Consider the following 14,857-nt stretch of genomic DNA (forward strand, 5'->3'; position numbering starts at 1 on the left):
CAATCAGTAACAATACGCTTGTTTTGCCTACCATTCTGTTCCCAATATGTCTATGAGGATATGAGAAAAAGGCTTAAGAAAATAAAAAAAAAGAAATTGCCACTGTTGTTAAATATTGTAGCAACATTTTTCGACTTAGAAACGGGGATGAGTCTGCAGCAGAGGTGGGGGTTCAGCCCCCCACTATGCCCCCCCCCCAGCCCCTAACGCCCCCACCGCCCCAATACAATGGGGCTGCATCTCATTTTCCTGCTTCCTCTCTCACTCTCTGCGCACACACACACACGTACACGCACACACGTGTACGTGTGTGTGTGTACGTGTGTGTGTGTGTACGTACTTATGCGTGTGTGGGAAGCGGCAGTGCAACGGTTAGCGCGCTGCGGTACAAACCCAGCGACCGCGTTCCATTCCCGCTCACGGTGACGATTACTGATCTTAACCGGTCCTGGGCCTCCCTTAAGTCGACTCAGCCTCAAACGAGTACCCGTTGCGATGTGTAAACGTCGTCACTGGGGAGTCAAAGGCGGTCGGGCGTGGTGCCTGTCCACCAACCCCCTCGTGTGCCTTCATAGGTGCTCGCTAACAGCACTTGCCCCAGCAATCTGTTAAGGCTACACGGGGGGGGGGGGGGGGGGATCTTCGTCTTTGTACGTATGTGTGCTGTTGCTGCTGCTGCTGCGAGCTCTCTTTATTTTGAATTGCTGCTCGTCCTCGGCGAAGCCGTTTGCCGCTACAGTGCATTGCATGGGAAGATCAAAGACGGCCGAGCCTCTGTGAAGTCTGCACAGATGCAGCAGTCAGCGGGGGTCCGTGGCTCGCCAGAGCCACGCACACGCCTGGAGAATTCCCACTTCAGAGCCTGCCAGCCCGCGCGCTGTCAAAGTCTTTTTAGCCGCTCCTTTCCCGGGGACGAGAGCGCCAGCCTTAACCCTTTTGCCCACAGCTTCCCCGGCCCGGGATGACGATGATGGAGATGGCATGGAAAGTGGCATGAATTGAAGTCACCTTTTTTTTTGCTGCGATCAGACCGATGTGTGGTTTTACGATGTAGCGCGTGGCATGAGTTTGATATGTATGGGGTATTGTCTGGCAGCTGAGAGTTGATGTGATTTTTTGGGGGGAAAAAAAACTGTCCAATGAAATGTTGATACAGGTGGAAGTTGAGAAAATAAAATGGTTCCTTAGGTGAAAGTGTTATCCTGCATTATTTATTTCTCTTGGGGACCTGACAACATCTTTGTTTTATTATTATTTTCTTTTTTATTTGTGACTGCCAGCATATTTTCTCCCACCAAAACAAAATTGTGCCACTCATTGTTGAACCTTTACTGCTGCAAACAATGCGTGTATGGACAAAATGTAAGTTTTTTAAAAAAAAAATGCTGTGCTTTCTGAAATTGTAAAACATGTAAAAGCTTGCATTGGATTTACGTTTCATTAAATTGTTTCGGTGTTGATCATTTGTTTACCTCTGGCTGTGTCACCACATTCCATACAATGTATTTTCCATCGTGCAAAGGCGAATATGACTGGCATTGCAGGACTTTGCAGGATAACAACAGCATAGGGAGGCCTTCATCCAGCAGTGGAGAGACATGGCTGATGATGATGATAATAATAATGCTGATGAAAGGCAAGGTAAATAAGCAGAGTAATGTAAAATATTAAGATAATAATAAGATTAATTTAGAGCCCTTTGTTAATCAACTGGTGGATGAAGGCTTCCTTATGTCATGGGAATTGTTTGACCATACTTAACCATGCTAGTCAGTGCCGATTGGTGAAGGGTCGGTTGGTGAGTCTGAGACTGGTTCAGATATCATTCACCACTTGTGTTAGCCGTGGCTGGGAATCATATTCAGGCCGTCGGGTTCATAGCGCAGCGCGCTAACCACTGCACTCAAGCTCCCCCCGCTTGTCATCATATTCCAACCAATATATTTTCCATATTGTACGGGGCAAAGATAACAAATATTAGTAATATGGAAAGGAGAAATGGACACATATGGCTACATAATGAAACACACACGTGAAAAGAGAATTAAACTATATTCATCATGGTTTTGTCAAATCATGTGATGAAAAATGTGTTTATCACAAGAACAAAACCTAAGCGTTATGATGGAGTTCAAAAGCCCAAAAATAATCATTGTAATACTCACACGCTTAAATCACCACATTGTTTAAGCGGATTTTTTTACACATTACTAATTCTCATAGACTACGATTATTGCCATGTCAACCATTACCTATGCAGTGATTGAAATCAGCTTTAGATTTCCCTTCACATTTAATAATTTACAGCATAACTAGCCGAAATATATATATAAAAAAACTACTTTGCAATTAAGTGACTGCATTCAAATTGCCTGTAGCTTTCATTAATATGGATTCATTATTGGACAGAGAAGAAACATTACAAAATTAACTACGCTGCGGCAATGCCCCATTGTTGCGCCCTGTATGCCACCGCTCCAACATTTGGGGCTAAAGCACACGCATCCCTCTGCTGAGTGGTATCGATATCTTTGAAGATACTGACGTGGCCCTACATTAGATACTGTTTAATAGATGGGCCTCTTGCCCCTCCCCCTCACCCCCCAAAATAAATAATTTCTCTTGCTTGCTGCTTATAAGAACAATATATTGTACATTTCCAGTATGTCAATAGCCCTCTTAGACGGGGGAGACCTCCAACAATATTTATTTACCTATAAAATATCCAATATGTAATAAAATTGTCCCCGTAAAGAAAGGTAGCATCATTACTTTGTGTTCCTCTTTGTAATGCATTTGGGTTTAACTTGAGTCTGATATTAGCGATAAGATATATTTTTTTCAGCAGAACATCAATATGAGCAATTAATGATCAGAAACATGATCAGATATGATAATGATTGCATATGCCCACTTGCTTTTTTCGAACTCGGATTTTCGGCACCGCCGACGATTGAATGATCTTTTGTCAATGGACAATCCCACATTCGTTGTCACATTCCCAAATGCAAACTGTTGATGCTTTCCTTTGCGCGTTTGGTGCGCGTTCGCAGAATGCAGAGGGCCACCCTGATTAAACCAACCTTTCCGTCGCATCTGCAGCTCCCACAGTGTCGAACTCACGTCCACGTAAGTCCCTTCCCCCGATTTAAGTTTCATTTATAACACCTTTGTGATGACTATGGCCTTTAAATAAGTTGACCTTGGTTTGGGTGTGCCATGTGTTTTTGCGAAGGGCAATATATATGATTGTTGTTGCTGTTGTATTGTACAGCGTTGTGAGATCCAGATTTGCACGAACGGCTCTATATAAAATGTAATTATTATTTTGCATTAACTATGCATCACAGTACATGTTATAGATCCCATGATGTTATTCGCAAGAGTAGGCCACTGTGCGTCCACGTCGCGGTGCAAACTTTCCAAATTCGGAAAAATAAACCCCAAATTACTCAATTGGTATTATCCTGAGCAGTCATCTTGACGAGACCATCCTGAGAAAGAGCCACGAGAGTCAATTGGGCTTACCTGGGTAAAACAAGCGTAGACATAGTGCCAATAATGAACCTAGCAATTTAAATATTGTAATTCCCAGCCACAGCTAAACGTCAGTGGTGATATCTGAACAGGTCCTGGGGTCCCCTCCTCTTGATGGTGAAGTATAGTCAAAATCCCCCCAACTGACAGTATGGAGAGCCCTTTATCAAGCAATAGCTTGACAAAGGGCTATACATTATTATGACTTTAAATATAGTACCGATATAAATATATATTTGTTTTAATTTTTTTCACCTTTCACTTTTTATATAAAAAACGTAATCAATCCAAATTAAGTTAATCTCGAACGACGTGTGTGAAAGTAAAAAATAAAACCGCAAAGCTAAATTGAATAACAAAACATCTCGAAAGAAACTCGGATTCAATAATATTCCGGCTACTTCCAATTGATGTCAGATAATTTTACTATTGATTTGATTTATTTCTTAACTTTAATGATATTGGCGGCTCAGTGTCAAATTAATGTGGTGCAAAGAAAACTCACCGCCCTCGATAATACGATTTGGGCACGAGCCTTTCCACACAAAAAATCCACTGCCCAGTAGGATTATCCACTTCCGGGAAAGTAGCAACATGTCACAAATTCAAAGAAATCGTGGGGGGGGGGGGGCTATCAAAGTGGTGCTGAGTTTATCCTTTCAAAGACTCACCTTAGCACAACCGCAGGTCTCCAAATCCATGGCAGGGCCTCGCTGGGCATGTAGCGATTTCCCACGTGCTGATTTAATTTGATTCAAAGCCCCGCGTGCTGTGAAAGAAATTGTCGTGAATATAGCCTCACAAGAAGATCTTCCCATCATTCGCTCTTTTCACCAGAATGGCGTTTTTGAAATCAATAAATTAGAAAATAAAAATGTTAAGTGGTTTTATTCCTCGGGATAATGTATTGAATGTATTACACATCATGTTTTTTTGTTTAATTTGCAGTGGTGGATAGATGGGGATAGATTTTGACCGTTCAGTGGATTTATAACATAAAACCGTAATGTTATTCAGTTCTGCTAATAAAAAAAAGTGTCACGACCTGGCACATTCCGATATGTTGCACAGTAAAAGCAACTGACAACTTGGTTGCTTAGGCATTTGAAATAAAATTAATAGGAGGGCTTCTAAATTAACAGAAAAAATCCATACTCTTTGGTTCTTTCGGTAAAGTCACGTAGATGAGAAATAAAAACAGTAATAATGAAAATAATAAAATGAAAATAACTAAATTAAATATATTTTTTCATCTACGTGACTTTACCGAAAGAACCAAAGAGTATGGATCCTTGCAGTCACGAAAACTTCAAATCTAGAAAAATTCCATATTGCGATTTGAGCCATGTCACGTGCACATTGCAGTCGGAATCTGTTAATCTGCGTTTGATATCAGTGGCACGTGATATCTGCACTGATCGCAAGCATCTACTTTCACCAGTCCACAATGACCAGCATGGTGAAGTGTGGTCATACAATTCCCATGGCTGATATACGGTATTGGGGAGGTCTTCATTCAGCAGTGATTGACGGAGATCCAAAAGTAACGAATTTAATACAAAAAATAAGAAACTCAATTGTGAACTTAATAAATCAATCAACTGCAATAATGATGACCTTGAGATAAAAATTCCACGGCATTTTCAATAGAATTCAGCTTTCAAAGCAAAGCAAGGTACATTCAAAGTGCAAATATAATATTGTAAATTACATATCATTTTATTCCCAATATAATCTCAGAGTTGTCATGCTAAGGTATTGTTTAAAATGTGACACTTAAGAAAAAGAACACCCACACACACGTAATGAGCACTGCAATGTACTGTAAGCCACAACAAACACAGTCAGCCCATTAAACTCAGGACTGGGCATTGAATGACGACCCTTTCACATTACTGTTTGGTGCTACATCGCTTTGTGAATGATATTCGAGAGTTCAAAAAAAACGTACACCCTGTTGATTTATGCCCCAGCGCTGTACACTTATTTATGTACCGTGTTTGTTTAGTTTTGTTGAAACAATAATAAACACACATTAAGTGGCTTCCTGCACAGGGCAATGCCTGCGGAGGAGACCACGTGTCCCTCTGTATCCCCCCACCAATATTTATACTTTCCACGCAAATAATTGGCAGTCTTCGTATGTCCACACACGATCAGCTGAGAAGTCTTTATCGGGGTGTTCTTGACTCCGCACCAGAATATAAGGTGCATTTGGCCGCTAGTACATTTGCGTGTAGCTGATCTCCACTTGCCTTTTGTTACTCTCTTGAATTCTTCCTCAACTTTAATATGTTGATAAGTTTCTGCTCAGGTAACATTTTGTTCTTTGGCATTTTTTTTTTACAGTATATTGTTCTTTGGCATTTTTTTACAGTATTGATGTACTAATTGATAATGCAGCACTTGCTTTGATATTGTAATTGTATCTAAGGCTTTTTCGAGTGCTGGGTAGCTACAGCTGAATTTGAAATCTAATATTCAATTCCTTCGAAAAATTACTTGGAATATCCCTTTCTTGTTTTAACCCTATTTTTTTAGTTTGCCGGTGGTATGGAATAAAAAAAAATTGTCCTGCGCCAGATATTATGCTACATTCTTGTTTTAAAAGGCGCATTTTATTGCTTTAAAAGTCCATACAAAGGGTTTTCATGGCCTCCTAAATGTTGTATTAATCTTAAAAATATGCATGGCGAACGGGACCGTCATTTGAATCAATTCGTATTTTTATGTGAATATATTTTTTTGCTTCCATTTGTCAACCGTATGACATATCCTAGGAGGGTCAACTGGCGACATAATGATTAAGATGATTCTTCAAGGGGAAATGGAAGGAGGAAAGTGGAATGAAACCAATCCGCTGGTGGAGCAGTGTGAGCAGGTGGCGGGGGAGTGGCAGTGTAGTGGTTAGCGCGCTGTGCTACAAACCTGGCGACCCGGGTTCGATTCCTGCTCACGGCCAACACGAGTGACGATTACCTGAACCGGTCCCGGTCCTGGGCCTTCCCTCGGCCGACTGAGTACCTGGTGCAGTGTGTAAAAATCACCACTCAGGAGACAAAGGCGGCCGGGAGTGGTGCTGGCCACCCCGCCCTCGTGCGCCTTCATAGGTGCTTGCTAACACCACTTGCCCCTACAGTCTGTTAAAGTTATAGGAGGGATCTTTGGTCGCAGGTGGACGGGACTCTCCGTGAGAGAGAAAATGTGGAAAGCCCCTGTCATGAGTATCAACCCTCAGTTTAGGAGGATGACAACAGATAGATAGATAGGGGTTCCAAAGTGGCGCGATGTTAATTATCTCGCGTGTTATGCAGAAGGTCGTGGGTTCGATGGAAGAAGGAAAGTTAAAGGAAACCAATCAATGGATGCTATAAATCGCCACTGCGTCGAACTATCATTTGTGACCAGGTCGCTTATTTAAAAATAGAGCTCAGTGGGCCTTATACCTGGTAAGATCTTTAATAGTAACAAATAGATTTTTCCCATCCGGCCAGGTTTGATCAACTGTCCGGCGTCTGTATAAGGAGGGCCTTTCCCACCCGCTTGTGGGGAATCTAGACACCGCCGGCAGGCTTTGACACAGTCACTCGGTGGCTCTCCCTAGTCCAAGTATGCACCGGGATCCTTTATGCACACGTGGAAGCAGTCAGGATGGCGGGCTGAACTTCCTCTTCTCGGATGTCAAAGAATGTACAGTGTCCATTGTAAGTATGAGTCGAGTTTATTTTGCAGGTCACAGAATGTCATTGGGAATGTCACCTCCAGAGACGAAAAACAGCGTGCGTTTATTCAGATACAGTACACAAATTGTATATATACGCACGATTATACATGCACAGCTCATTTGTCAATCCACTGCTGGATGAAGGCCGCCCCACACCTTGCTGGGCAGTAAGATATATATATGTGACCATATTTCACTATGCTGGGCAGTGCTTCGTCGATGAAGGTGAAGGGCAAGGCAGAAAGAACAGTGTGGTTGTTGTTGTTGTTGTTATTATTGTTGTTTTGCTCCACGACCCTCTAACTGCCCCGCAACGTCGATGCAAGATCTCACTTTTTTGCGCACGCCGGTGGCCCATCCCATCCCATCCCAGACGACGGCACCGGAGCTCTCAACTCTGCTCATCTTCTGCGACGTGGCGAGATCGGGCGCATCGCCGGGCGATTTCAGTCGCTGGCACACAGTGGCGTGCAATTATAATTTGCACGAAATACTTTTTTTTCTGGGTGTCTGCAGTTAAAAAAAAAAGAGGGGTAGGAGGGGTGGGGTACTCATTATGCCATATATAAACACCATGAAACCCACTGCGGATGGATGTGTAAAACCTCTGATCAGAGCTTTGGAATTTTAACGCAGTGAGGAACAAAGCGCTTTAAGCCCCCAATTGCTTCAGCACTCCTCCCCGGGGGGGGGGGGGGGGGGGGGGGGGAGGGGTTATAAAGCTAAATATAGCCTGGCGGACTGCAGAGCCCTTTCTCAAGAATTCCTTTGGGCTTGTCTGAACTCTGCAAGCCTTCGGGATGGGCTACGGGTAGTGTGTGTTCAAACCCAGAAGCAATATGCTGCTCTCAATGTGACCCTTACTCGCCTTTCCAACGGCAAACAATTGGAACTTGTAAACTGCAGCGTGGCGGACAGGCACGAAGATGAAGTGTGGTCTGCAGCTAAATGAAGGATTTCTATTTTCGCTGTCTACATGATCTAGTAATGCTGAAGCAGAATACAAGATGCAGAATGCTGCACAGTGATCCCCTAAGACGATTGTATGGATGATTTAACCGTATGGTCGAATTAAAAGTGTCGTTTTGGCATGTTCGCAAATTATCAAGCAATTTTTGCACGTGGTCAAATTAGAATAAAAAAATGTGAGTCTATGAAAAATGTTAAAAGTATTACTCTATTACCATCTGCTGGAGTTTCTATAAACGATATAAAACTGGTTTACTTTTTTATATCAACAGGAGCAGAGCAATAATGTTTAAAATATGACATACTTAACCCTTTCACCTATTCTCCCCTGAGAACTGTTACAAAAATAAATCCTATAGCATTTCGGCAATATCCTAAAAGCTCCTGTAGGGATTCTGACGTATTGTACACAATAACACAGTGTTACTGGCATACTTTTGCTGAATAATTTCACTTCTCATATTAAGAACATTTTTTTTGGTTAATTGTACGTTATCTCATGTGATTAAAGTTTAATGCAATTTTTTTAAATTCCCATTTTATTAAATGATTGCACAGCCTCGTGTGATGGCACCGAGAGTTTAGCGGCTACTATGTTATGGTGCCCTTTCATTTGGTGGAAGAAATTCCGTCTTTTTTGCGTGCCAAAAAAAATCAAACTCGAGCCCAGAGTTAGAGCAATCTGCTCGCGTTGTGAGATCATGCAAACCAATCTGACAGTATAGACCTCAGAGATCAACATTTCATGCGCTTTGTGGAAATTTCTCAGTGCACGTGGCATGAAAGGTGCCTCTATTGTTGACTAAAGAGCCTGAGTCACAGCCTCTGAAGATGGTGTTCGTTTCCCCGTGATGACGCTACATGCACTGTTTGTGTGTACTGATGCCAAGTTCCAAAGTGATTGCTCTTTTTGTAACAAACCAATCCCATCTGTCCGAAGCCACAGTTTTACAGCCGTGGCAAAAGAACACGAGTTGTTTTACTACGTTAAGTAACTCATGTTGGGCAGTAAATTTTGTAGCAAAAAAAAGATGAAAAGAGGGCACAGATGCAAGCAATGTAACGACTAATCGATTGAAATTGATTCTCCTACTTGTGATACATGCATTCAATTGTGTGTATGAATCCAGTATCGTTGTGATGCATATGCATTTGATATGCTAGTGGTACATTTAGAAACAATTGTGCATTCCAAACTGCACGAATTTGTGACATTACAAATCAGACAAAAGTTATTTGAATCTTGAATCGAATCATGACCATGAATCATTGCAATTCGTCACTTTTTCCAGAACATCTTGCCTATTTTTAATTTTACCAGGGCAGGCACACTGAGTTATAGAACTCTTTTTAAACGACGTGGCTTATCATGTGGAGATTTATAGCAGCCAAATACTCTGCGCATAGTGTCTAAAGACCGTTTGGGCAGTCCCTAAATGTAAAATAAACCCAAAACATGCCGATATGGAGACAACACTCAAAGTATGTGCACATAAACGTATCTGCTATACTGCTTTTTGACAGGATGTGTCATCGACATGCGATTGTTGGGGATCTCACACAACATAGTTCTTTAAAGTTGTCAGAGTGCATCACCAAAAATGTTCGCCCACCCCTTTACCTTAATTATTCTCATGCAGTTAACATACAGTACCAGTTGTGTAGTAGAATAACGTAAGTGCATATGCGTCAGACACTAATGCGCTGAACAATAAACGTGTTTGTGCGAGACTGTGTAACTTTGATATCCTTATTCTGAGACAGGTTTGACTTCCCGTTTTATATACCTATGTGTGCGTGTTATTAAGTGGACCTGCATATGTAATTTAAAACTTGCCATTAAGTAATTATGTCTGTTTGAGAGTGCCTGTGCTGAATATTAATTTTATAAATATTATCCAGATTAATAACATTTGGGGTAGCTATACACAAAAATGTACATTTGTGGTTGTGTGAGATAGATCCATAGAATAGACTGCTGTGTATTTTACTCCTTTTACAAAAAGTTTGTTGCTAACACCATGGAAACCTTAAGCCATTCTTGAAATGGATAGGTAAACTTTGCTTGCTTGCACACATGATCACATTTCAAAGGACCTTTACCACATTACTTGTTGATAATTAAAATGCTGAAAATGCAACACCATCATCATCATCGTCATCATCTGCAATGATTTATCCACTGCTGGATGAAAGCCTTGCCAATCTCGCCGCCATTCCTCACGGTCACACTACGCAACAATCCATCTCGCTCCTTCACGCGAGCTGACTTAATCGATCCATCTCCGCAGTGGACGTCCTCCGGGCGTGTTTCTTACTTTTCCTTCGTCCAATGTAAGAAAATAAAAAAAAAATCATTCTGATAAAAAAAAACAGAGCGTACGCGTGTGAAAGGACAATTCTATTGAGAGTTTCAGAAAATATTATAGAAATTAAAAAGCAGGTACACTTTCCGTACACGCTGGATCATTTTCTGTTACGGTGCATCTGTAGACACTGCGGGCCGTGTTCACAGAAAGGGAAAAATGTAACATCGAGAGATTTATTCAATAATTGTGATTTGTTTTCACCAGGTTTGTTTCACGAGATGCGAAGGTTTCGCTCAAGTTGAGCGCTCCATCCACCGGCTGTGCAGTTGAGCCACTCGGGCTGGTTTTGGATGGGCTTTTTACCTTGACAAGATATAATACATTTCCGAAAGGAACATTGGTTTGCAGGTTCTCATCAAAATTGGATGGTCGGCTCAGACACATTGCAATATTTTTGTTGTTGTTGGTGGTAGAGACTTGGCAAAATATAGTGTTTATTTGGAAATATAAAAAAAACATTAATTGATGTCCCTCACCACATCATATTAAATAAAAAATGAAGCAATTTTTGTTTGATATTGTTTCATTAAAACGATTTATATTTGAATTGTATTTTCATTCAGACAGCTATGAGCAAAACACATTTTCTTCGTAAAATTTCACGTTGCTAATCGTTATTTTTACATTCAAATTTCCATCCAAAATAATTAGACACTTTGAATTACTCGCTTGATGTCTTCCGTAGGGCGTAACGACACACCTCTCGCGAATAATTAAATTGTTATGGTTCAGGGTCCAATATTTGATTCAAGAATTGACAGTGTGGTGAATGTAGTGGCGGCTTGTATCTGTAGAGGTAATATAAATCCACTGTATACAACGAATGTGATACATTTATATTACGACCACGATTCAATACATTTGTTGTGAGCATAGACAACCTAGATTAATCGATTAATTCATATATAACTAGGCCTTTAACATTTCTAAATACGGCTATAAATGAGAAGTTAAACATATATTAATATATTGTGCATTTGCTTTGACTAGGAAAGGTCCACTGAGCTATGCAGATTTTTTTTCAAAAGCAATAAATGATAGCCCAATGGAGTCGCTTATCACGTGGAAAGGCATAGCAGCCAAATATTCTAAATGCATGTCGACTATAAATGTGAAGTGACAAACCGAAGGATCTGGAGAAAAAGCCATGGGACCACGGGGAGAGAGACACGCAAACTCCAAATAAACAGCAGGCATCAGGGTCGGGATTGAACCCACGACCTCCTGTATACCAGGCGAGGTAGTTAACATCTTGCCCCTGGGGCAAAGAAGTAAACGAGGAAATACATTCGTGAAGCACGATTGAAAACACGATTAAAGGGCGATTAAAAAGTCGATCAACACGATTAAAAACACTGTACAGACAAGTTAACAAAAATGAGCGCAGTTGGAGTCAAATACCGCAGCAGTTAATAAATAGCTCATATTTTTACAGATTATTATGAATGTGTGTGTTTTCGGTTGTACCGCGTGTTGTTTAGCACGATGTTCGATGTTTTGAAACGTCGGTCATCGTGCCGAACAGCACGCAGTACGACTCGAAAACACACCGTTGAGCTTCACAGCGCGAACGTGAAAAAAATCCTACACACTATGGATAATTAAAAACCCAGTTTCACTGACTCTGCTGTTGATCATGTGCCTTTAGTTTGCAATGAATCGATGTCTTCGCTCAAACAAAAACACTTCATCTCGTGAGGAAACCTGGCAAAAAAAAAAAACAGATCACAATTATTGAACACAATCTGAAATTTTACTCTTGATCCCTCTTAAAAAATGTTATATTCTTGGTTCGTTCGATAAAGTCACGTAGAAGGTTTTCACACCTGATGATGATGGCTGGTGTTGCATGTGAAACGTCGTGAGAATGTTATTGTTTTATATTTATTGTATTTTATTTGTTTCCCTTCTACGTGACTTTACCGAAAGAACCAAGAATATGAATCCCTGCAGTCACGAAAGCTTTAAATCAAAATTAAAAAAAAAAATGTTTTCAAAGTATATTTCAGAACCGTGAGAGACGGCAACAGCTAGGGAAAGCCTTCATCCAGCAGTGGGTTGATCATGGCTGATGTCGATGATGATGATGATGATGATTCACCGGCTGGATTGTATTCCGCGTTGCTGGGGTTGTAGTCAAGACGGTGGTAATGCTACCTGAGGGATGATTCCTGGGTGGTGGTGGTGGTGGTGGTGGCACGATCGCCCCCTCACGTGACGAGCAGGAGTCTCCAAGCCGGAGACTGCAAATGCGTCTCCACCGCAGAAATCTAAGAACGCTGCTGTGGTTTGGGGATAGAGTGTATCAAAGTGATCTGATAGCTAGGAACTCCGCTATTAAGCCACATTTATTTTTATTTTATTTTTACTGCTTTTCCGCCCGATCTCGCACAGTTGTGATTTGGGCAAAGTGGGGCGTCGTCTCATCAGGCCGCGAGTAAATCGTTTGCAGCTGAGCCTTGTTCAGGGGGCAAGCCTCGCCCGCTGCCGGAACGGTTTGCATGCATGTAGCTCAAAGAAGTCGACGACTCGAATGCCATTTCTCATCACACATTAAGCCGTGTGGATACAGCAAAGGTGAGTACTTGAAGAATGGGTATTGTCCCCCCCATCTCCCTTCCCAGCTGATACCCCCTGCCCTTTGGAAATGTGTCACAAATGTAACATTTAAAATATATAACTAATGATTTATGTACATTAAATGTCCGATTTGTCAAAGTGTTATAGAATTAAACCCTTTCTGTTGTCATAATGCAATGGTTGTAGCACATTGCATCACCTGTCTTTTGGTCGCCGGTTCCATCCTACCTTTCAATCGAGAGCCCCTCCGGTTCGATTCGATTTCCCGGCGTGGCAGTTGAAATAACGTGCAGGATAATTTTAAAATCTCCCTGCTTCTGTCCACCGAGCAGGATAAATGACTACGCCGCAGGTAGTCGGGCGGCAGGTCGCGTGCAGTGTGGGCGAAAGTGCGCCAACTCCTACCACTTACAAAACAGCTGGGCCAGGGTGGACGAGTAGGCCAAATGCCCTCGAGACTCCAGAGAGGTTCTGTAGAGTCTACGGTCTCGTGAAGGTTATTCATGCCACGAGTGGCATGAGCAAGCACTTGCAGGGCTGCACCTTAATTTATATCTGACGCAACTTCAAAGAAATTGATATCTCCGTCTACGACTGAATGGCTTTTAGCTGGCTTCAGCAATCACGTGACCAATCAGGTGCGAGTTTTTTTTTTATCGATGTCACGGTTGCGTCCAAAACAAATGAAGTCGTCTTGGAAGAGAGCAAAAGAACACCCCCCGGTTGCGTGTGTTTGTGCGCGTGGCCTTCGTAGGTGCTGCTCGCTCACAGCACTTGCCCTAACGGTATGCGAAGGCTATACGGGGGACCTTTGCCTTTGTGCGTGGGGAGCGGTATTGTAGTAGCGGTTAGGTTCGCAGCGCTATGCGATGCGCTACGAACCTGGCCACCTGCGGTTCGATCTCCGCTCACGGCCAACAGCGGTGACGATTACTGAACCGGTCCTGGGCTTCATCTAGGTCGACTCAGCCTCAAATGGGTACCTGGTGCGACGCGTAAACATCGCCACGAGGGAGGCAAAGGCGGCCGGGCGTGATGTTGGCCACCTACCCCCTCGTGTGCCGTGCCGGGCCTTCATAGGTGTTACTCGCTAACAGCACTTGCCCAAACAGTCTGCTAACGGCTATGCGCGGGGGATCTTTGTTCTTGTGATCGCTGTCCTTTGCGACACGAACGAGTCAAACGGAAGTCCCGCGTGATTCCATGACCACTTGTGACTGCCTGCGACACCTTGCGTACGCACGCGGAGACACGCACACTGCCGCCGCTGCTGCTGCCGCTGCTGCGCCTCTCTTAAGGCTTGTTCACGCGTGCAACATTTTTATTAGAACACGATGCTTGTGGACACGTGCGCGCGCGCGATTAGAGCGAGCGAGCGGGCGGGCGGCTTTCGCGAACTGCGGCGCTGCAAAAAGAAGTTGCTTCCACCCCCCCCCAACCCACCATGCGCTTTCATTTATTGCCCTTTTCGCGGAGCTTTGTGTTGTTTGGGTTGCACACGCTAGGAGAAGTTGCACTCTCAGCCATGCCAGCTACGGCGATCGCTGTCGTGCCCTCCACAGGCGGGATTTGGCCAAACCATCGGACAAATGCGGCGGTCGCCGCATCGCGCGCTTTCAGATGCGCTTCCGTGGCCGTCTGGAACGCGCTCATCCGATGTGAGGAAGCTACTGGAGCC

The 14,857-nt window shown here is 42.9% G+C and overlaps 1 long non-coding RNA gene across 1 annotated transcript; it reads left to right on the top strand.

Annotated features, from left to right (window-relative positions):
* Positions 1-631: 631 nt before the first annotated feature.
* On the top strand, positions 632-7,394 carry LOC116942720 (uncharacterized). Its single transcript, XR_004402843.2, has 3 exons — positions 632-1,362; positions 3,054-3,129; positions 7,032-7,394. It is a non-coding gene; the product is annotated as an uncharacterized LOC116942720 (long non-coding RNA).
* Positions 7,395-14,857: the final 7,463 nt, after the last annotated feature.

This window comes from Petromyzon marinus, chromosome 15 (genome assembly GCF_048934315.1).
Source record: "Petromyzon marinus isolate PM22_M1 ecotype Great Lakes invasive population chromosome 15, UKy_Petmar_22M1.pri1.0, whole genome shotgun sequence".
Classification (NCBI taxonomy): Eukaryota; Metazoa; Chordata; class Hyperoartia; order Petromyzontiformes; family Petromyzontidae; genus Petromyzon; species Petromyzon marinus.